The sequence below is a fragment of the Pipistrellus hanaki genome, assembly GCF_964339955.1.
Source record: "Pipistrellus hanaki genome assembly, chromosome: 6".
In the NCBI taxonomy this organism is placed as follows: Eukaryota; Metazoa; Chordata; class Mammalia; order Chiroptera; family Vespertilionidae; genus Pipistrellus; species Pipistrellus hanaki.
Window position 1 is genome coordinate 57332120 of NC_140508.1, and position 24429 is coordinate 57356548.

At 40.3% G+C, this 24429-nt stretch overlaps 1 protein-coding gene across 22 annotated transcripts in view; it reads right to left on the bottom strand.

Annotated features, from left to right (window-relative positions):
* Positions 1-24429, bottom strand: part of DLGAP1 (DLG associated protein 1) — a 573475-nt gene that overhangs the window by 143987 nt on the left and 405059 nt on the right. The gene's annotated exons all lie outside the window — the stretch shown is intronic.

Genomic DNA, 24429 nt, shown 5'->3' on the forward strand with positions numbered 1-24429 from the left:
GGCTGACTTGCTAACAGTTGCCTCCTTGCTGCTGGCAGGAGGTGCTTATCATTAAAGGGGATAGTTCAGCCATTGCCCAATCATCCCAGTCTCCTACTTGGCCCTACTTCTTTAAATAAGACACTTAAAAAATCAATTCATTAGCTGAGAAAGTACTATCACAGGAAACTCTCATAGGAAACTGTGGAATTTTAAATAGTAAATACACAACTCTAAAACAACTGTTTTACTGAAATATGTATGCAAAATAGTGCACAAGTTTAAGCTTACAGATTGACAGCTCAATGATTTGTCACGAAGAAAATATACCCACAGAATCAACTCTTAATAAGAAAGGAATACTTTCTAAAAAAAAGTTGAGAGAGAGAGAGAGAGAGAGAGAGAGAGAGAGAATCCCTGAAGCTCCTTGCCAATCACACATGCTCTCCTTCCCTAAGGTAACTGCTCTCCTGGCTTCTAGCCCCATAGACTTGCCTGGCCTGCTTTTAAGTTTAGATAAATGGAATCATAAAGCATCTATTCTTTTGTGTCTGGATCCTTTCAACATTGTATGTATGTGATTTATCCTGGTTGCTTAGTATATTTATATAGCTATAAATATAAATATAAATATAAATATAAATATAAATATAAATATAAATATAAATATAAATATAAATATAAATATTAATATAAATATAGCTAGAGTATATTTATTGGTCTAAGTAGTCCATTGTATGCATATGCTATTATTTATTCATCCATTCTATTCTTTTCGATGGGCAGTGTAGCCATTGCCAGCTGAGGATGTTAAGAATAACACTGCTATGAATATTTTGTATCTTTTGGTACACATGCGTATGCATTTTATTTTTGTATATACCTAGGAATGGGATTATTGGCTTATAAACTTTGAATTTTGGGGGAATGAGAGTCCACCATAGGCCCCAACCATTCCTGCATGTCCTCCCTGAGTGTGGCAAACTTCAAGCCATGTCCACCCCGGATACTGAGCACTTCCTGCAGCTGGTCACTTAGGACAAAGCAGGTCACAGCCACTATGGTGTGAATGCTGCTTGCTCCTCAGCGGACGCAGGAGGCCTGGCATGTTTGCTGCTTGCTACAAAGGGCTCTGAGCCCTGGCCCCCGTGTGCCTCAGCTGTTGCACAACCCTTTGTGTGCGTGGCTTACGTCTGGGCCCTTCGTGTTCCCAGAGGGTGTGCGAGGCAGGAAACCAGCTCACCTGTTTGATGTTCCTGCCATTTGCTATGCTGCGAGTCAGAGACTGTTATTACACCCCAGAGTCCACTTCTGGCAACGGTGGAGTGTGGCAAGCCACCGTGCTTGTCTACCTAGCCATCTCCTTTGGGGTCTTATTACTCCTTGCTCTCCCTCCGTGAGGTTGGGGTTCTTCCCTCAGAGTGCTGAGTCAGCTGTAGTAGGTATCCTTTAATAGTCTCCCAAGTAATCTCTATCACTCTTCTGACTTAAGCTTTTTAGAACGTGCTATGTCTACTATATTATTGCCCATTATTTGCATACTTCCATATTATCAAAAAGGATAATTCTTACAGGAATTCTGTGAGCAGGCATTATTTGACAGAGTAGGGTCACTGAAGATGGAAGGTTAAGGGATACATTTGGTTTTATACAACTATGATAACAATGTTACCATAGTATATAACTACAACCCTTAATGCTTTATATGTGAATTGTTGCATTACAATAAGATAGGTGTTATTGTCATTCCCAATGAATAAATTAATAAAATGACATGCATTCAAGTTAACTGATCTGACTACAGTCACACAAACAGTAACACCCTGCAGCATCTATTGTCTAACTAGAGGCCCAATGTATGAAATTTGTGCAAGAGTAGACCTTCCTTCCCCCGGCTGCTGACACCAGCTTCCCTCTGGCATCAGGCACCTGGGACCCAGGCTTCCCTAGGAGCCCTGGCTTTGTCCGGAAGGTCGTCCAGTCTAATTAGCATATTATGCTTTCATTATTATAGATCTGTAAGTGGCTTGAACCCATGTCCTGGGAACCCAGCACAGATGTTCACTTCACTGGACACTTTGCCTAGACACCTCGGCCCTCAACAACTGTCGGCTTGTTTGAGCCTCCCACCTGGCACTTGATTGAATGAGCTGTGAAATGACCAGGGATTAGGCAGAGAATTAAGAGAGGAAGGAGAATGGAAGGTTTGGGAAATTCTTGTACTAGACCATCAACCTCCAATTAACAACAGATTGTCTACTGAATATAAGATCGCTTCCAGAAGGGGAATATAAATCCTTAGAAACCTAGAAGAGTATACGTGTCTAATTTTAAAGGAAGCATTAATTTAGGCTTTTAAAGGTTACCGGTCTCACAATCATCCGGAGCTTTTTTTCTCCAGAAAAGTAGTTCTAGAAGATCAGGAGGGGTGTCTTCGTGAGTGTCTGTAGAACCCAAATGAGATGAATTCTCAGAAAGTCAGCAGTCTCTCATGTTTTTTCATCTCACCATGCTAACGGGGCCTCAACCTAGATCCAAGAGCCTGGCCCCTGGGAGGGACAAATACATGATTAACTTTTCACATCGACCCAGTTCTTGGCTCCTTTGCTTAGGGACCTTGGCCACTCCTGGGGCTACGCTGACCCTCCATCATAACCTAAAAGTGAAAATGCTTTCCCCGCTCACCCAGCCACCCACACCCAGTGCCAGCATGCTTCTTCGGGGACATCACACGATTTCTCTGGCTCTGAATGTGACAGAGGGGAAACTGCTCAGCTGCCATTTCAAGAAACTGATTCAAAGAGATCCTTGAGAAAATCATCGCATGTATGTGTTTATAAAATCAGCGTTAAGGGCATATTATATTAAAAAAAAACCCCAAACACCTGTATTTCAATGATTGCTCAGTTTCCCTTTAAATATACATTCCAAATTGTGGCTGGGTGTTTTGGTAGAGATTGGGGAAAAGGGTTTACATAGACGTTCGGAGGGAAGTTCAGAAATATTCTGCAGTGGCCAGGTGAAACTCTGGGATGAAATGTATCCTAAGTAGGGAGGGGCCATTTCAACATCAGCCCATGGAAATCTAGAAATGGTTATTTCAGAGGGTAAACTGGAGGGAATATCTTAAAGAGAAAAAAACATAGATATTTTCATTTAAGGGGAGAGATGATGAAAAAATATGCACATGTGGCTGGGGAGAGGGGCTAGTAGAGGATATACAATGTTATACCTTTTTTTGTAAAAATATATTTTATTGATTTTTACAGGGAGGAAGGGAGAGGGATAGAGAGTTAGAAACATCGATGAGAGAGAAACATTGATCAGTTGCCTCCCGCACACTTCCTTCTAGGGATGTGCCTGCAACCAAGGCACATGCCCTGGATGGAAATCAAACCTGAGACCCTTCAGTCTGCAGGCTGATGCTCTATCCACTGAGCCAAACCGGTTAGAGCTACAATGTTATATCTTAAAGTAAATTTCACAGAGGCTATTGGTTATTAGTTCATACTGAAAGTAAAGAAAAGAAAGCAATCCTCAGCCAACTTACTTGGAATTTTTATACCACATTGTTATGGCCATATCTTCTTATATAAATAAAAAGTGATATAAACGTCATTGTATCGGGTAGAGAGTAGGCATATTTTGATTCTGAAAGGTATTTCAAATAAGTGATAAGCTTAAGTGGATCAACAAGACCTAGTCAAAAGCAGGTCTTACATTTTTATATTGACCACTGCTTCTTTCAATTAAACAATTCAGCCAATAATGATTGGTATTGGTATTCAGAGGAAAATGTTCATGAGAAGCAAGTTCTTCAGATCTGATATTAGAGTCCTGGGTGTGGGTCCTCTTCTGAGATCAGGGGGGCCTGCGGAACTCATATGGAATAAATCCCCAAAGCAAGCAACCTGTCACACATCCATTCCTTCACTTGCCTTTTCCAAGTCCCTCACTCTGTACTATTGCCATTGAGACGTACTCAAGAATCTCTGATGAAAGATAGTGAATTTGTAGAGAAAAATGTAATTGTGCACATCAGAGTCTTGAACTAATGGCCTGTTATGTTGCACAGATAAAGCAGGTCATGTCTCTCCTTTCAGCACCTGTAGGGAAGAAAAGGCCTTTCTGATGGAAGGATCTAGGTTAGCAATAAAAAGGGCTTCCTGACAGCGTGGACTGTAGGCGCAGTCTTGTCAGGCCGGCTGGGGAATCCCTCACTGGAATGCTCAGGCAGAGAGAGACACGCCCCTCAGAATCAGCCAAAGCACCACATTTGTGAAATAGAGAGGCTAAGCGTGGCTATGGGAAAGAAGAACAAGTGATCACTATATTAGGGATAACAATTCCTGGGGAGAGCAGACCAGGAAAGCAAAGAGAAGGAATGAGGATGTGACAGGAAGCTGGATCCTGCCATGGAGATGCAGATGGGTACTATGTGGGCTCTGCACCCGCTCTCCATGGCCCTGCCCTGTCCTAGAGCCTCCTAAGCCACTCACATGGTATCTACACAGGACATGCCCCTGGCATCTGACACTCAGTATAGCCCACCCTGCTTTCACCCTCACATCTCCTGGGTGAACAGTTACCCTTTGTATGGACAGGTTCAAAGTCTCCCGAATCATTGTTTCTTTAATCTCTACAATGAGGAAGTTGAATTAGATTGTGATATTTACTATCGAGTTTATTCAAGAAAAGCAGGAAACAGCCCCTAGATTTAAGTGAAGGAAGAGTATTTGCTTGGTTTCTGTGAAATGTGACAGCATTTGGGGAGAAGGGAATTGGACACTGAGTTTTTGGCATCGGGAAGTAGGAAGGCTTCCTCTGAAGGACTCATTGTGAGGGTACTTGGCAGGGCTTTAGCGCCTGTCACAAGGGGGTTGGTAGATTTATGTGCTTCTGCAGGAGGCCCCTGAACTTGCTTTCAGCCTGAGATAAATCACTGTCACTTTGCAGACAGGCACAGACAAACATGGCGGTGACTTTTGCTTCATTAAAACAAAAGAACCAACCAGGCTCCCGCAGATGTGGCTTCTGCCTCTTCAAAATGACAGAATCAATTAGTGCAGGTTCACCTCCACAGGATGCCAGGGGCATGGCTTTTGGGCTGAGGCAATAAAGACCTGTCAACTATGATGATGTTTTTGGAGAACAGGTGGGGAATATGTGGCAGCTCATCAGGATATGAAAAATGATCCCTCTTGGAAAAGTAGGTACAGGCATTGTAATAATATACCTGACAGACACCTTACCTTCCAGCAACTTTGCAAGGCATGATGATAATTACTAATCAAATTGGCTCAATATAGTATAACAGCACTCACCAGAAATCAGCCCAGATGGGAAAACTGTGAAAACAGCATTTTTTCCTCATTAATTTTATACACTTTTATTACTACAATGGGGCCATGAAACTTAAAGTGGCTCACAAGAAAAATAGACTGTGGATTCATAAAGCTGGTGTGAATCCAGAGCTGTCAAAGTTTGGTCTGTGCTGTATGATGCCATTTACTGAGTCAAGGTGATATATGTGTGTGAATATTTGTGTGTGTGTGTGTGTGTGTGTGTGTGTGTGTGTGAGAGAGAGAGAGAGAGAGAGAGAGAGAGAGAGAGAGAGAGAGAGAGAGAGAAAGGGAAGGAGAAGCCTGATTCAGATAAAAATACATAAAATATTTACTTAAGTGTCAATGATAATCATCATGTAATATACACTGTTATACATAGTCAGGTATTATACATAAAATATATTTTCCTAGAAAGTATAACAATGTTTTCATTTTATTTATTAATTATGTTTTTAAGTTTATTTGTTTATTGTTGACATTATTACAGATGCTCTCTATTTTATCCCCACTTCTCCCCTCCACCAGCTCCTGCCCCATCATAGGCCTTTATCACTATTGTCTGTGTCCATGGGCTGTGCATACATGCATACTAGAGGCCCGGTGCATGAATTCATGCACAGGTGGGGTCCAGCCTCCTGCCCCCAATTGGGGTAGGTGGGCAATCGAGGGCAGGGTGGGGCCAGCTGGGGGGAGTTATTAGTGTCACAGATCTTTGCAGGGTGTATACACATTTGCTGTTGGCTTTCAGATGAGTTGAAGCTTCAAAGGTGCTTTAGTGCCAGTGATACTTATAGCTTCTGTTTCTAAGCCTCTCCCAAGACAGGTAATGTGGTTTAGTTCCCTGCTGACAAACCCTCTAAAGAGAGGCTGTGGTGTGATGTGGCTGCCCTCTTTGGTAGTAAGCAGTGGAGAGCGAACGCAGGAAGATGGTGGTTGTACTGGGCACTTCTCCTGGACACCTGACCGATGGTCCAGACAGTGATCAGTTTTCCTCCTGATTACTTGTCATTCAGGTTCCTGGTCTATGAAGGCTGGAGAGCGTTTACTTACTTCGAATCACTGAAGGGCATATTTCAGTGATGGCGGGAGGGCGGGGGGGGGGGGAAGGAAATTGGGGTTAGGGCCAGCAAGGGGGAGGGGCCAAGGGCAGTTGTCTGGGCAACCTCACCCCTGATCAGGTTGGCCACTGCAGTGCACCCTATAGCTACCAGTTGTTCTGGTTGTTCTATTGTTCTGCCTTTCAGTTGCTTGGCTTTTATATATATATATATATATATATATAGATAGATAGATAGATAGATAGATAGATAGATAGATAGATAGATAAGTTATTTGGTTAATTTCTTTTCATCTTCATCCCTCCTCCCCTGTGAGATCTGTCAGTCTGTTCCATGTATCCATGCCCCTAGACTTATTTGGTTCATCAGTTTATTTTTTTTTCATTAGATTCACATATAAGTGAGATCATGTAATGTTTGTTTTTTTTCTGACTGGCTTATTTCACTTAACATAGTGGTCTCCAGGTCCATCCATGTTGCTCCAAAGGGCAAGAGATACTTCTTTTTACAGCTGCATGGTACTCCATTGTGTAAATGTACCACAGCTTTTTTATCCAGTCATTTACTGATGGGTACTTGGGCTGTTTCCAGATCTTAACTATTATAAATAACTCTGCCCTGAACATAGGGATGCATATACTATTATTTCTGACTGGTGTGTTGGGATTCTAAGAATATATTCCCAGAAGTGGGATTGCTGGATCAAACAGAAGTTCCATTTTTAATTTTTTGAGGAAACTCCATACTGCTTTCCACAATGGCTGTACCAGTATATATTCCTACCAGCAGTATACCATGGATTCCTTTTTCTGCATATCCTTGCCAGCACTTGATGTTTGTTGATTTATTGATGGAAGCCATTCTGGCAGGTGTGAGGTGATGTCTCATTGTCATTTTACTAGTAATTTGCATCTCTCTAATGATTGGTGTCATTGAGCATTTTTCCATGTGCCTATTGGCCATCTGTATGTTCTTTATGGAGCAGCAGCTATTTAATTTTTGCCCATTTTTAAATTAGATTGTTTGTCTTCCTAGTGTTGCATTGTATGAGTTCTTTGTATGTTTTGAAAATTAACCCCTGATCAAATGTACCATTGGCATATATATTCTCCCATTCAGTTGACATTTTGTTGTTGGTTTCTTTTGCTCTACAAGAGCTTTTTAGTTCAATATAGTCCCATTTATTTGTTTATTTTTCCTTTGTTTCCCTTGCCCTAGGAGATGTATTGGTGAAAATCTTGCTATGTGAGATGTCTGAGACTTTTCTGCCTATGTTTTGTTCTAGAATTTTTATGGTTTCATGACTTATATTTAAGTCTTTTATTTATTTTGAGTTTACTCTCATGTATAGTATAAGTTGGTGGTCTAGTTCCATTATTTTGTGCGTACCTGTCCTATTTTCAACACTATTTATTGAAGGGACTATATTTCCTCCATTGTATGCTTTTTGCCTCTTTTGTCAAAAATTAACTGACCATAATGGTGTGAGTTGATTTCTAGGATTTCTGTTCAGTTCCACTGGTTTATATTCTGTTCTTGTGTCAATGCCAGGTTGTTTTAATTATAATATAGTAATATAGTTTGATATCTGGTATCATGGTTCCTCCAACTTTGTTCTTCTTTCTCAAGATTGCTGAGGCTATTTGGAGTCTTTTTTTGGTTCCATATGAATTTTTGGGATATTTGTTCTAGAAGTGTGAAATATGCCTTTGGTATTTTAATAAGAATTGTGTTGAATCTAGAGATTGCTTTGGGTAGTATGGACATTTTAATGATGTTAATTCTTCCAATCCATGAACACGGTATATGTTTCCACTTGTTTGTATCTTCCTCTATTTCCTTTGACAGTGTCCTATAGTTTTCTGATTATTAGCCTTATACATACTTGGTTAAGTTTATTCTCAGATTTCTTTTTTGTTGTTATTGCAATGGTAAATGCGATTGATATTTTAGTTTCTTTTTCTGAGAGTTCATTATTGATTTATAAAAATACCATTGATTTCTGGGTGTTAATTTTGTATCCGGCTACTTTGCTGAATATACAAGACAACACTTCATCCCAAAGTGCAGGCAGAACATACATTCTTCTCAAGTGCACATGGAAAATTCTCAAAGATATACCACATGTTAGGACACAAATAAGTCAACAAATTCAAGAAGATTAAAATTATATCAAGCATTTTCTTAAGTCACAATGGCATGAAACTAGAAATCAACTACAATAAAAAAATCCTCAAAAACATTTGAACACATGGAGACTAAATAGCATGTTATTAAATAATGAATGGGGTTATGAATGAGAACAAGGAAGAAATAAAAAAACAAAAATGAACATACAACAACCCCAAATCTATGGGACACAGCGAAGACAATCCTGACAGGAAAGTTCATAGCATGATAGGCCTATCTCATGAAACAAGAAAAAGCTCAAATAAACAATCTAACCCTTAAATTAAAAGAATTAGAAAGAGAAGAAGAAAAGTTCAGAGTAACTAGAAGGAAGAAAATAATAAAGATTAGAGTGAAAATAAATGATAGACACTAAAAAATAAATACAAAAGATTAATGAAACCAAGAGCTAATTCTATGAAAAGATAAATAAGATTGATAGACTTTTAACCAGACTTATAGAGAAACAAAGAGAGAAGATCCACATAGATGAAAATCAGAAATGAAAGAGGCAAAGTAACAACTGACATCACAGAAATACAAAGGATTGCAAGAAAATACAACTGGACAGCCTGCACAAAATGGAAAAATTCCTAGAAACATACAATCTCTTAAAACTCAATCAGAATGAATCAGAAAACCTAAGTAGGCTGATCACATCAAGTAAAATTCAAGAAGTAATAATAATAATAATAATAATAATAATAAACTCATGGCAAACAAAAGTCCTGGACTGGATGACTTCACTGGTGAGTTTAATTAAGCAGTTAAAGAACTACACTTATCCTCTTAAAAAAGTTCCAAAAACTTCAAGAGGAGGGAAGACTTTCAAGCTCTTTTTAGGAGGCAAGCATTATCCTAATTCTCAAACCAGATAAAGATACTACAAAGAAAGAAAATTATAGGCTGATATCACTAATATCATAGATGCTAAAATTGTCAACAAAATATTAGCAAATGGAATCCAGCAATACATTGACAATATCATACACCATGACCAAATGGTATTTATTCCAGGAATGCGAGATTGGTTCAATGTTCTCAAGTCAGTACACATGCTATATCACATAAATAAAAAAGAAGGATGAAAATCACATGATCATATCATTATATGCAGAAAAAGCACTCAACAATACTCAGCACCCATTCATGATAAAAGCTTTCAACAAAGTAGTAATAGAGGAATCATTCCTCAACATAATAAAGGCCATATATGAAAAGCATGTTTATACTTCTAAGATTGCTGTATTTTTCTTATATACTATAAGGGGAATTTTGGGAAACAAACAAAAGCATAAAAGAAACCCCATTAAGAAATTCCTTGGGGATTGTCCTATTTTTTAATAATCTCTACATGGTGCATGTGGGTTTGGGCTAGGTGGGAGGGAGAGGGTCCATACATTTCCTGATACTGCAAACGAGATGGAATGTGCACTGTTTGGGGGAGAGTGGTCATACTTTTCATCAGCTCCTTGAAAGGCCTGTGACCCACCAGTAAGTAAGTAAGTAAATAAGTACTTAATCCTTACTAGCCAATTCTTGGCCTAATCAAAGACATCTTTGAAATTTACTTAATATAAAAGAAATTAACCTGCACTCCAGTAAAAAAAGAAAAGAAATTACCCTGGACATGCAGCTCTCTTGATAGAAGGTAGTTGTTATACTGCCTCCCCAGCTGAAGTCAAGGGAAGAAGCAGAGGCCTTTCACAAGGGTGTCCAGTAAATGTCTGTCTGAATTCCTGATGTGTTTTTACATCTAAATATCCAGAAAAGATCCTCTGACCTTTCCTCACAAAGCTGCCTCTCTGACAGTCCCCCAATGCTGGACCCAAACCCTTTCCCTCTTCCGTTCACAGCCTGCATCTGATCCATTCACACCTCTAAAGGCTTTGCCTCCAGAACAGACGCAGCATCTGACCACCGCACCCCGTGACTGCTCCCAGTGCTGCCACCAGTCCCACTCTCACGGCTGCTCCCCTGGAATACTGCCATAGCTTTCTCCTTGATCAACTTTAGTTTCTCCTCGAAGAGCAGTGAGAGTAATTCCTTTCAAATGTCACTCCGCTAAACCTTTTAATATCTCCTCTCCTCCCTCAGTAAAATCCGAAGTGCTCCCATGGCTTCCAGGCCCATTACCAGTCTGGCTCCATCCCCTTGGGGACTTTCCTCCCCTTGTCCACCCTGCTCCAGCCACACGGCCTTTGTGCTGTGCCTCAAACGCACCAGGTGTCGCTCAAGGACTTATCACCTATCACCCCCTGCCTGAATCTTCTCCCCCCTGACAGCCGCAGGCCTCACTTGCTCACCTCCTTCAGGTCTTGACCCAAATCTCCTATTCTTGGGGTGGCCTTCCAAGGTCATTCTATTTGAAGGGCACCTCCTCCTGCTCATTTTTTTTCTTTCCAGTACTTATTCACATCTGACCTACTCAACACCTATCTATCTAATTTTTTGTCTATTCAGCAAGAATGCAAGCTCCAGGAGGGCAGGGGTTTCTATAAATTGTTTTCACTGTGGTCCCGTAAGTGCCTGGATTAGTGTTTGATAAACAGCAGATATGAAATACTTGTTGACTAAGTAAATAAGTGAACAGACAAGGGTGCCATAAGCATTCAAACTGTTCATGTCTAACTCTACACAGCTCCTCCTTCTCCTTTGGAGGGTAAGGCATCCCTGGCTGGGTCCCAAGGGGTCTATGAGTACTGCCTGCCCTCACGCTTCCTTGCCTGGCTGTACTTCCACATTTGATCCTTCTCTACCATGACAGCATGGAAGGTGACAGCAATAATACAGGAAATTTACCAGCGTGGACCTACTATATAAATAGGAGACTTTGTGTAGTTGACAACAATGCATTATTGTGACACATGTTGGAAGCACATTTCAATGATAGGTGCTGTTTCATTTTTTTTTTTCTGAATTCAGAATGCCAGTGCTAAAAACATTGCTCCTAATACCTAGTTGAACATGACTGTGGAAATGGGAAGTGATGCCTAAGGATGGACCCATGAATGAACAACCTAGGCCAGAGGTCGGCAAACTCATTAGTCAACAGAGCCAAATATCAACAGTACAACGATTGAAATTCCTTTTGAGAGACAAATTTTTTAAACTTAAACTTCTTTTAATGCCACTTCTTCAAAATAGACTGGCCCAGGCCGTAGTATTTTGTGGAAGAGCCCCACTCAAAGGGCCAAAGAGCCGCATGTGGCTCACGAGCCGCAGTTTGCCGACCACGGGCCTAGGATGTTCCCTGTATGGCGTTTAAATTATTCTGGATGTACGTAGTAGGTCCCTCTATGTTTAGAGAGCTTCTTGTACTTGGGAATTTGATGTGGGGCAGGAAAGCCTAACCTATAATAATGGGGCTGAATCATCCACATGGGATCACATGTGGCCACAAAAGCATAGTTTGGCGGTTGCCTCTAGAGGGCAGATTGCAAAAGTTGGCAGAAACTCCACCTAATTATCAAAGGTAGCTGCCTGGCTGTGAGCTACTATCCAAAGTATCCAGCAGCAGAGGAAGTTCTGCCAATCCTCCACACACAGGATCTGGCTAATCTGATAACATATGGTGGAGAGGAACTGTGTCACTAATTTCCTCTCCCACCATGACCGACTCCTGCAAATCTACTATCTCCTTATCTCCCATTGTGCGGGCTTGGGCATTCACTCCCATGCAATGGGATTAGTATCATAAAGAAAGATACCTTAGAGATTGTAGAATGACCCAATGAAAACTTACATATTGGTTAAGTAAGAAAGCAACTTCAACAAATTTCCCTTGTTAATTGGCTAAATTGGCATGGCTCTAATGGTGAACATATGTAACCGGCCAGGATTGGGGATCACAGAGTGATCTTAAGCAACAGGGGTATTAGATGTCAAGAGAAACTAAGAATAAGTTCTTTTAAAGCAGATAAGGGTGTGTTTTTTTTTTTTTTCTGTTTGTTTGTTTTTTACAGGTGGCTAAGGTAGATACTCATTAAAAAATATTTTCTGTATTATCCGTACCTGTTTTCTCAGGGTTGCATAGCTTATTGAGTACAAATACGGTGAGGGGCAGGTCTTTGGTCAGGCCTGCCTTTTCAGGGTATTTCTGGCTGCTCTACCTCAGTGAGACTGTGATCTGCTTATGACTGGTGGGCCTTGGAGAAGTGGATGTTGTGATGATGGAGAGGGAAGAAGATGGAGGGGGTGGCCAACGGGCTGTCCCTCATGCTGGGGTTTCTTCCCAGCAGCATTCTTCTGGTCCCTGGAATTATTCCCTTTATCACAGTATCAAGGGTGGCTGGCAGATTCAAATGACAACCATTATGTTTTCTATACTTTATCATGCTATTTAAAGAGTAGAGGTTTTCTTTGTTTTAAAAGAAATAAAGAAGCACAAAAATATTATTAATATATTTAAGTAATCATTTAGATTTACTGTAGTGATCTCCAGAGCCCAGGAAATAATCATGGGAGGCAGACAGAGGACCTCCAAGCTGTTTTCACAACACGTAGCTCAGCTGCTTACAGTGTAGTTGGTTGCTACTGGAAACTACTTCAATAAACTCAGGGAAGGTCCAGGAGGTCAAGTAGCACATGCATTTAACGGATTTACCTTCTTTTGGGAAAACAGAACAAATGAAAAAACCCTAAGATTCCCCCCCCCCCCCCCAAAGGGTCACTTCTCTCTCTTGCTAATACTAGGAATTTCCTCTGCCTAAGAGAACTTTTTCCCCCCCAATACAGTTCAGCCAATCTCAAAATATTCAAAAATGAAAATAAGGAGGAAATTTCTAGCTGTGATCTAATATCACCACAACTGTAAATTAAAAAAGAAACAAAAACAAACAAAAATCCACCTATTTTTATAATGGCCCTATTTTATTTTCATGATGGTAGATTGTTTATATTTAACCTGAGTGGCAGAGTCTTAGAACCAAACCTAACTTTGAGAAATTGAATGGCAGGCTTCATGGTTATATATCCTTTGATTTTGGTGACTATGAATATATTTCTTTTTATATCATGCTTTTTGTTTAATTTTTACTCTCTTCAAATGATTGAGGGCTGTGAGGTCCTAAGCCTTTATGTTTATTGAAATTCCTTTAAAATTCTTAGCTCATTTCTGTACTATTACATAAGATTTATAATCCAATAACAATTGTGATATGTTGTAAATATGTTTCCTTATAAACTAAGCCTTTTTGCCTTCATACATTTGCATGAATAATATTCCCCATTCAAAGAAAAAAGTGGTTACAGAAATTACTGTACACGCACACAATGGAATTGTTGAAGATAATTTTTTAAAACATTAGTCTGCATGCATTTGTATAAAACGATGTTTTAAGATGTAATTTTAAATGAAAAGAGCAAATTGTAGAATAGATTTTTTTTTTGGTGTGAACAATTACAGTACTTTTAGTCTAACCCCTAATATTATTTTGAAACTTACAAATAATTGTACAAGATTGTTTTCATCACTCTTGGTGATACTTAATCATATATATGCAGTAGAGATAGAGCCTTTCTCTTGCCTCCTTCAGGGAATATAGCAACTTTGATTTTTCTGGAAAGAATTTTTGATTGAAAGTGAGATAATCTGCGTCCTAAAATTTGCAAAATATTTTAAGCAAGTCACTACTCTTCTCTGGGCCTCCACCTCCTAATTTGTAATATCACAGGATTGGAATCATCTGTAAGGTTCCTTCCAGTTTTGCTTATAAGATTTTTCTTTCATCCTTTTTTTCTGAAGAAAGACTACATAAACACAATGCTCAGTGGCATACAGATAAATCTTTAAAAACCGGCTCTTTGGGAGCAAAAACACTTTGACTTGTAGGGCTAATATTCCCTACAAGGAAATATTCCCATCATATGGCCAATATCAGGGTACCAGGGTGACAACCCTAAGAGTGAAGTTGGGAAGAGATGTGCACCATTGGCTCTTATTAGCCAACTGCACCAGACAATGCGGCTAAGCGGCTCTTTTCAATGAAACAAGAGCGCAATCTCGGGCTTGATGAACATGGCCAGCTATTTTAACCCCTAGCTTCTCTCACTCTAAAACTCAGCACGACTTTTCTTCACTGAGTGGAAGGGAACAAGGGGAACAACAAAATAAAGTGGTCCTGTCTTGCTTTTTAATTTCTGCCTCTCCAGGCATCATGAGCTCTCAGGGTAGCCCCGTCTTCTCAGTGCCTGTATCCACAGCAGAGTGTCCATCTCTTCAAATCTGGCACAGAGATGACACTCCAGGGGTGGAGGCAATTTCATATGCAGTTGGGTAACCTGGATCTATGCCTAGTGCTCTCAGCTCTCCTTTTTTGGTGAAAGAAAAGTGGTCCAAAGAACCAAAAGAAGTTTCTGAGCTGGATGTCAGAAATGATGTCCAGATGGTGAAGACAATCTTGTTCAGGAAAAAAGTCCCCACAGTTTCATGAGGCAGTGGGAGGAAGGAAGTTGGAGTGAAAAGCAGAAAACTGGAGCTTAAGACCCAGCCCTGAGCCTGGCTTTACCTCATGATGCTCAGAACCATGCAAAACTCTTGGTTTATCTGCAAAGTGTTGGTTAATTTCAATTCTAAATTCCTTCTGAGACCATTGGGAGGATCAAATGAGATGTACTGAAAACACTTGATAAACTGTCATTTACAATTACTTAAATAACAGTTTGAAAAATAGGCTTGGAAGAAAATTAAAATATTACTCGTTGTCAGGTTAGATGATCACGTATATTTCCTCCTCATTGATGTGATTGGTTGGGTTCACAAGTAAGTTTGAAAGAGTGACAGGTGGTTAATGTGATCATTGGAGAGGATGCTTCTTCAATTCTTAAAGGACTAGCTGTTGCTGGTTTCTTAGAGCCACTTTCCTCCTCCTCAGAGAACTAGAAGGAAACAGGTATTCCCCAGAAGAACTGAGGGAGATATGCTAATGTTCAGAGTGGATGACAACACGAGGGATGGCTGCATAGCTATTTTTAACAAACTAATGTGTACCTGCCAGACTGAGTCTCCAGGTGGGCTGGCAATGCCAAGTAGGGTTGAGATGGAACAGGGAGCTTTCCGACAAACCACAGATTCAGAAGTAGAGGGAGGGAGGCACAGACACAACCAAAGGGTGCCGGGCAGATGTGTGATGACAATCCAATCCAACATCTACGGTTTAGAGCGACCCTGAGAAGCTGCTGTGTAAGGCACCGTAGGCATATATAGTAATTGCGTAATGGTGAATTAGCATTCATTTAATTTCTCCTCAGGGCTGTGCCAAGTGCTTCAAAAACATTACTTCAGAGTTTAATTCCCTTCCACATTTCTTAAAGGACAGAGAAAATAGGAAAGTGTGTGAGAAGGCTATAACTTCCTTGAGAAATGTTTCCACACAGAGCTTTCAAAGTCCTAAGGAGGAAGGAATAACAGCCAACAGGGAGAAGTTAAGTTTGAGAGGAAGACTGAAAAGAATAGACTCCCCCCGCCCTCCTACTCTTCTCTCCCATTTGATTGTAAATTATGTTATCCTAGGAATACTAACTACTAATATACCCCAATGTTTGGCACATGGTAGGTGGCCAAAAATTGTTTTAATAGAAATAACTAATATGTGAAGCACTTACCATGTGCTAGGCACTGCTCTAAGTGTTTCACATATGTAATCATATTGAATCTTCACAATGGCTCTTGAGGTAGGAAATATATATTTTTAAATATATTTTATTGATTTTTTACAGAGAGGAAGGGAGAGAAATAGAGAGCCAGAAACATCAATGAGAGAGAGTCATCGATCAGCTGCCTCCTGCACACCCCCCACCGGGGATATGCCCGCAACCAAGATACATGCCCTTGACCGGAATCGAACCTGGGACCCTTCAGTCTGCAGGCTGATGCTCTATCCGCTGAACCAAACCGGTTTCGGCTTGAGGTAGGAAATATTATTATCCCTGTATAACCGATGAGGAAATTGAGGCACTGAATGGTTAAATGATTTCCCTACAGTAACCCATTTAGAAACGACAGAGCTATGATTTTAAACCCAGGTAACCTCACCTCAGAGCATGTGCTCTCGAGCAACATGCTACAGAAAGCCTTTGTTGAGTGAATAAATGAGCAGGAGATGGCATTTCAGGGGTATAAGGTAGGAATAGCACAAACAAGGCCTTGAGGTATTATTATTGCTATTCACCAAATATAGCCACATTTTCTTTGTATTTTTGAAATTAGTGTGGCCTTGTGGATGGCTTTAGCAATGAAATGCAAAAGCTATGTGTACAATTTCCAGGAACTAGTGCTCAATTCACCACATTCCCTTTCTCTGATTCAGTAACCATGGAAGCACAGATTTCCTCTGTTCTGGGAATCAGATAATTGCAACGAGCAGAGCCTCCTTCAAATTCATGATGGAACCATATTGTGAGCAATAAATGAACTTTTGAGATTTGAGGATTATTTATTAACAGTGTAACTAACTTAGCCTGTCCTAGGTAGTACATAAATTGGTACAAAAAAATGGGATATCTATATAACAACAACAATTGAAATACCCCAAAATATGTAGCTATGATTTCAGGATATGGTAGCAGGCAGCAAGGTAATTGTTATCAGAGGCTGGTAACATGTTAGGCAGAGGTGAAATCACTTGTTTACAACAACTTGGAGGTAGGTGATGTGACAAATGAATTTGTAACTCTAGGGCAAGTAGTTGCAAAACACAATGTTAATAGCATGTGTTGGTTGCTATTGGTAGCCTTCAACAAGGTGTTCTGCAGTTTGAAATAAACTCAGAAAAGAACTGGTTAGATTGCAAGTAGAAATAAAAGGGAATAAGGAGAGGCTGGGCATTTGTGGATTTGCAGGATTGGAAAAAATAACTGCCTTCAACCCAGTTTGTAAAAGTTAACTGTGTTCTTTGGCTGCTCTGAGTCTATATATTCTTCTGAATTCTGCTCGATTATGCCAATTGTCAGGGCAGGTTCTTTCTCAAATTCTGCCCATTGCACTAACTGTCTCCGTCAAGCTCCTCTGCCAGGGGCTGGACCTTCTTGGACTCGGGGTGATAGTCAAAGAAGCCCTGAGAAGTTGTGGATGTATAAGAATGAGTCCATATTGTAGAAGCTAGTGGCCATATAGCCATCAGAAAAAATAGTCCTTCATAGAAAAGTTTCATACAGATATCCGCACACCAGCTGATAACAGATACATCTTTCCCTCATAGTAGCATTAGCTTCTGTACTCACAGCCTCACATAGTAGCAGCACCTGAGCTTTCCACTCTTGCCTCTCTGGCCTCTCCCCTCTCTCCAGCCTTTGCTGCTCTCCTGCACTCCTCTCTCAGCAGCACCAGTACACTGGCTGGTTAGTATCATGTATTATACCACTTAAACAAAGGAGGCCAGTTGCTAACAGTGCCATCAATCATTTGGGTTATAGAAGAGCATGCATGGGCAGTATACTGAGAGATTGTTGTGTCCTTGCATATCTGCCTTGAAAATTCTGATTAAGATTCCCATGTTTAGAATGGCCTTGGCCATCCAGTGTACTATCAACAAGGCCTTTCACACTCCGTTGCCTTGACTATCTGGCATCTCTGGCATGGTTCCCACAGTAACATGAGAAGATCTTTGAGTGATGAAGACATGATGGAAACTTGTGGCAAGATTCCAATCAAGGATATGGCCACCTCACCCTAAAGAACCACAAGACTAAATTAAAAGACATGGTAATTAAGAGTAGTCCTAAAATGTCTCTTGGGCTCCAAGAACACACTTTCCCTGATGTGTGTGTGCTTTGGATATGGTCAAGAAGGATTATAGAAATAGAAGACTCTCCCAGAGCAGAGAGCTAGGAGACATGAAAACAACGAACAAGGAAGTTGCTCCCAGGGAGGAGAATTGCAGCCTAATGAGGAACATTCCCTTCCCAGGGTAGAGAGGCTAAACATTTACCTCGTGGGATTGCAAAATTGCGATGGAGCAGTGACTACTGTTGTCTCCAAGGTTCTTGATGTTGAGTGGGAGTGTTTACTGTGTATGTCTTGTCCTTGTCCAGCCTTATATGTTGGGTGTTTGGGAAGAAGACAGTTTGTCTTTGTGAGTAGCAGGACTCCAGATGCAGGGGAGCCGCATCTTGATGGACACAGACCATCACAGGTCACCCCCAGACTAAAAACTTCGGGATGAAGAGAGGACCAGGACAGAGTGTTTGGTTTTTCTTCCTTTGATGGTAGTGGTAGGGCATGTGTATATTTTGCTTGCGGGAAAGAGAGTGAGCCAAATATTTGCTGTCCAGTAGATAAACATTGGTAGTCATTATTACTACTTGCCAAATAATATTTTATGTTCCATGTCCTGAGTGCATGGTAAGATTGCCTTCTCTGCCCTCTTTGAAGATACACACTGCCAGGCCACTAGCTTTTGCCCATAAAATGGGAATGGAGGTGACCTGTCCTACTTGCAAGTGGAAGCGGTAAGATCCTGTGCACCTGCCCTGGCTTGGTGGCATTGGGAACCTTTGTTGATGTGGTGTGTCCATACCTTAGACCTGGGTGACCTTGGCGAGCAGAGTTCCAAAATGACCCAAGATGGACATATAGCATGAGCAAGAAATAAAGTTTTGTTGTTAGAAGCTTCTCTGATTTGGGAGTTGTTTTTCACTGCCAGCGTAATTTAGCCTATCGTGATTAGCACAGTCCTAAAGCCAGCAAAATAGGTCCCAAGCACAATTAGTAGTTCCATTTGATTTAAGCATAGAATCCTCATAAAGGAATAGCAAAAGAGAAGAGTTCAAAGTAGAATAGAGTCTTCTTGTGACTCTCTTAATGCCGTTGAGGACTACATACATAGACAAAAGGGATTCAGAGATGAATTCTCAGTAACCTGGTAGAAAGTTTATGGGAGGAGTAGTTGCAAAGAGAGGCAACAACTCCAAAAAGTGGCAGCAAGACAAATCGGTCTATTGCAATCATTCAAGTGAGAAAGAGTGAAGTTTTAAAGCTTGAGGAAGTGAGGGGTGAGCTGCAACGTTTCAAGATGGAATTGAAGAAACTGGCAATTTAGTTCACAGAAATGAACGAGTCGGAGAGAAATGATGTACTTCAGCAGTAGTGAATTATTCGGGAAATCTCATTTCTTGCATGCTTAGATTAAAAATAGAGGACCAGTGTACCTGAGAGGAATACAATACTGGTTTTATGCCAAAGACTTAGACTCCATGGGATGGAAAATTTGCACCCAGAGACATGGGCTCTTTACTTGTAATGTGGGGGAAATCGCATGTGGTGATGAAATGGGAAAACAACAACAAAAAAGGCATGTAAAGCTGTTCGCACTCAGTCAGGCACTCAGAACCTCATGCAAACTTAAATCTTTCTTTCATGTTTCCGTCTCTCTAAACCAATCTGAATTTTTCATTTTTTCACAAGCAGTTTTTTTCCTCTCTGAGGTTATGATCCTTGTAGGTACAGTTCAGTCCTCACAGGTTTCCTTCCCAAACTGGCTTTCCTACAGAGCACTTACATAGCAAGAAGCCAGCGTGGGGTACAGATTACACTATTACCCACATCCATCTCATTCGGGGAGGTATTCATGCCTAAAGAAGGACCAGATTTTTAAAAACAAAATGCATAGCAATTAGGGGCTGAATATAATAGGCAATTTCTCATTTCAGTTTTGTAGGTTTTGTTTTTAACTGGGCTTATTTCTAGCAGGGGGTTGAAAGGCATGTAGATAATTTGTCTATGAGCAAGTGAGCGAGTTTCCATGCTTTAAACTTTAAAAAAAATGTCTTATGTTGGAAGGACGGGGGAGAGTTGGGTGAATAGAGGATGATAGAAGAAAATACATGATAAAGTAAGGATGGGAAATTGTCCTGAGTGTCTATCTCTGCAGATGTAAAAGCACAATTTTGTAGCGTCGGACTGTGTTATTTGCTCTACCGCCCACTGTAAGGAGCATTGCTATTATATGTAGCAGTTATCTTGGGGAACAGGTGGAGAGGAATGGCAGAACAGTTGGGGAAAGTGGAGAACAAAGAAAACAGAGGCATTTCATACACTAAGGAGAAAGGTGGACTGATACATATCTCTATGTCCATAAATATGAGGAACCCAGATACAACCTCAGGGGAAAAAAATCCTCATGCGCCCATCTTTATATCACTTCCCCCTCCCCCATCTTCTTTCTGGGAAGAGAAAGAACAGGAGGAGCCCCAGGTGGGAAGAAGGGGCCTGTGGAATGTGAGGAACTGGCAGAGGACACTGTGTGTCTAGAGAGAAAAAGGGAAGAAATAAACTTAGAAAGCTAACCAAAAAAAGAGACCCTACAGTTTGGGTTCTGGCTATAGAACTGTCTCATTTTAAATCTCCAGAATTAAAGGCAAAAGACAACATCCTGTAGATCTCTTCTCAAATTATGTCATTTATCAATACCACTTCCTTTTGTCTTTAAATAGTAAACGATTTTTTCTGTGCCTCCGCCTTATAATTGTCCACATCAGTGCTTTCAGATGCCCCAGAGACCATGTAGACAAGGGACAGCACCTGGAGTCGCTGGCCAATGAGAAGCCGTTGGGAGGAGTTCTGGGCCCAGTGGGAAGGTGCTCAGAGGGAAGGGTGCTGAGGTCGGCAGGTGCTGTCTGCCCCTGACCTGGCTGGGAGAGCTGTGATGGGAGGAACCTTCAAGCTGGTGCCATCCACACCAACAGCCCAAGTCTCTCATTTAACTCGGGCCGGGGAGCACAGAGACATTAATCCAGTTGCCAAAAGCCACAGAGCTATTTAGCATTTCACTAACTTGTTATATTTTTTTAAAAAAGTGTTGCATCGGGGAGAGAATGAGATTAATCGAGAACTAACGATTCTGAAAATGAAAAACTATCTGTCTCCAAGGCATTTAGAATGGAAAATAAACCCTCCTGAAGCGGTTTGTTAGACCCTTTGACAGAATTGTTAGGCACCCTGATTGGTGCTCTCCAGAGCCAAACACACTCAGAAGCCTGGGGGTCTTCTCGTCAGTTTCAGAGGCCTTTGCAAGTCTGTGGTGTCAGAGACTGTTTCTCCCAGGAGGAAAGTTTCCTTCATGCTTGGATGAGGGATAAAGAAGAAGGAAGAGATTTTAAGGTGTTATTTGCCTTGGATTAATGGACATTTAAATTTGGCTTTAGAATCTTTTGAATGATAGCTCACAAATGTTACTTTAAAAAAATTGTTTTCACAATATATTGGGGGGGGAACACCCACAAAAACGTCCTAGATAAGATTTGGACATGGTTTTAACTAATCATGATAGCAGGCAGTAGTCTCAATTCCAGAATAAATGGCATATCATAACAAATCCAAGGAAAAGAGTTAAGTCCTTTATCAGAGCCAAGCTGGAACTCTGGCCCCAAAATCTCTCCCTTCCTTGCCTGAGAATTGACTATTAAACATTCTGAAGGTATTTTTGAAAATAATAATATTCTTGGTGGATATGTCATTTCATGCTTATTGTTGGCTGATAATGAAAAAGGAAGGCTGGTGGTGAGAAGGGATTCGTTGCAGCTGTGGAAGAAGAGCAGGGAGTGAAAGAAATAATGGGTCTCAGAGAGGAGCTACGGGAGTTTGACAGCCCAGAGGTGGAGTTCACTATCTCAAAGCTGCCCCTGACTCTAGAATGTTCAGCTGACCTTTGGCCTTATATATCTAAAAATGCAACAACATTAAGTAGCTGATGAAAATCATCCTCTTAAGTAAACCCTCAAGATGCCTTTGGAAAATAGCAAAGGAAAAAAAGAAAAGAGAAAAGCAATGTAAGAGCGTGTAGGAGTGCCTTCTCTCCAACATTTCTGAGAAGATGGGAGTTGAAAACCTCAAACAAAATGTTGCCCCAATCTCACTTGGCTAATTTTAGTTCTCTTGGTTCATGGCTATGATTCATCCCTAAAGCTGTGAATTGCTGAGGAGGAAGGAGGAAAAATTGACTTAAATGTCAGCGCAGTAGGAACAAAAATATAGTTTCTTTTTTGGAGAACCAGAATTCAAGAATATGGGGATTTTTTTTTTCTTATGAGGAACTAAATGCTTCAAACTTCTAGAAAAGTAATTATCTCCAGTCAAAACATTACCAAGGAATAAAAGACAGCATTAATTTTGAGTGAGGTCATATCCCAATTTTTGCCTTCACAGTGTCTTTCTTTTTCTTCTGTATCTCTACAAATCCTATTAAACTAGAGATCACTAATAATCATATGTATTTGAGTATGATGGAAGCTTAATATGCAGACTGTAATGAGAGATGGTGCTTCTAACGCAGGTGAGGAAGAAATGGAGGGAGATAAATATAACTATGAGAAATAAGTCTGGGGAATGGGATGGTAGCTTAGAAATGAAAGACATATTAGAATGGTCAGATGCTGTCTTGCCTGCTAAAGAATAGGCAATCAAGAAAAGGTATTTCAATTTAAGAAGTGTCCTCTAGTAAAATGGCTTTATTTCATCACTCAGGACCTAATGTGTCATTCAGCTGATGTGACAGTGTATCCCTATAGGTAAACTAATGGGATACTAAGGAGGTGAATAGGCCTCTGGAGGTTGGAGAATCCCACGACTTGGCATCCATATTAGGAAACTGATATCTTGAAGGTCCAAGTGACTTTCTTGCCCACAGCTTTCCTTCTTTCGCATCTTTTGGAAGATGTCAATGCCATATCTATGACTATCTATTATTATCTCTAGTGGAGAGATACTTTAAAATCCATAGAAAATATTTGCCAGAGGGTCCTTAGCTACCCCCATTTCATACCACCTTGATCCACTGCCTTTATTACATATCCAGTTCTTTTCACACTGAGTATATTTCATTTTATGAGCTTCTGTGAGCTGTGCCAGAGTACAATGAATACCTGTTTCTGTTTTTCATTTCCATAATCAATTTTCCCCTTAAGTGGCAGTTTTTGTTATGGGTTGAATTGTGTTTCCCACATAGATATGTTGAAGTCCTCCCAATACCTGTGGATGTGACCTTACTTGGAAATATGGTCTTTGCAGTTTAATCAAGTTAAGATAAGGTCAGTAGGGAGGGTCCCAACCCAAAGCCACCAGTGTCATAAGAAGAGAGCCACTCGGTGACAGAGGCAGAGATCAAAGTGCTACAGCTACAAGCCAAGGAATGCCAAGGATAACAGGTTAAGAACAGAAGCTTGGAAGAGGCCAGGAAAGATTGTCCTCTACAGAGTGAGGCTATGCTGACACCTAGACTTCAAACTTCTAGTTTTCAGAACTGTGAAATAATAAACTCTTATAGTTTCAAGCCACTGAGGTCATAGTATGGCCTGCCTAGGAAATGAATACGTGCAGAAATAAAGGCAAGAAGGAGGGCAACTGGAAGCCAAAGGAAGAAATGCTTCCTTTCTTGAGATGGTTTACCCATGTCATTGGTTATAAGTTTTTTTATTTTTATTGAAATGATCCATAGTGGTTTCACATGATTCATGAAAAAATATTGATGAGGGGACTCTCCCTGTATATAATGTAACATATAATGTAACATGCTATTTAAATAAATTTCCATCATATAACAGTTGGTTTCTTTTCATTGTCCTAGGTCATAGTATAGTTTATTTTCCTTTGGAAAATTTATTATTTATTTATTGTCTTTTAATATATTATTTTGTAGTATATATAAATGCACGAACAGCAGTATGTATTTCCTCAAAACATGTAATCAAAGGCACTTAAAACACAAATTATTCATAATATATTATTTAGGTCCAAATGATGAGCTACATGATGCTGTCTTCCAAGCTCAGATTTACTTCTATAAATAAAATTAAAAATTAAAATTTCAATTTCAGTAGTTTATTTTGTAAAGCTCTTCTCTATTTACAAAGGGCACAACTGGAAATAAATATTACTTATATCA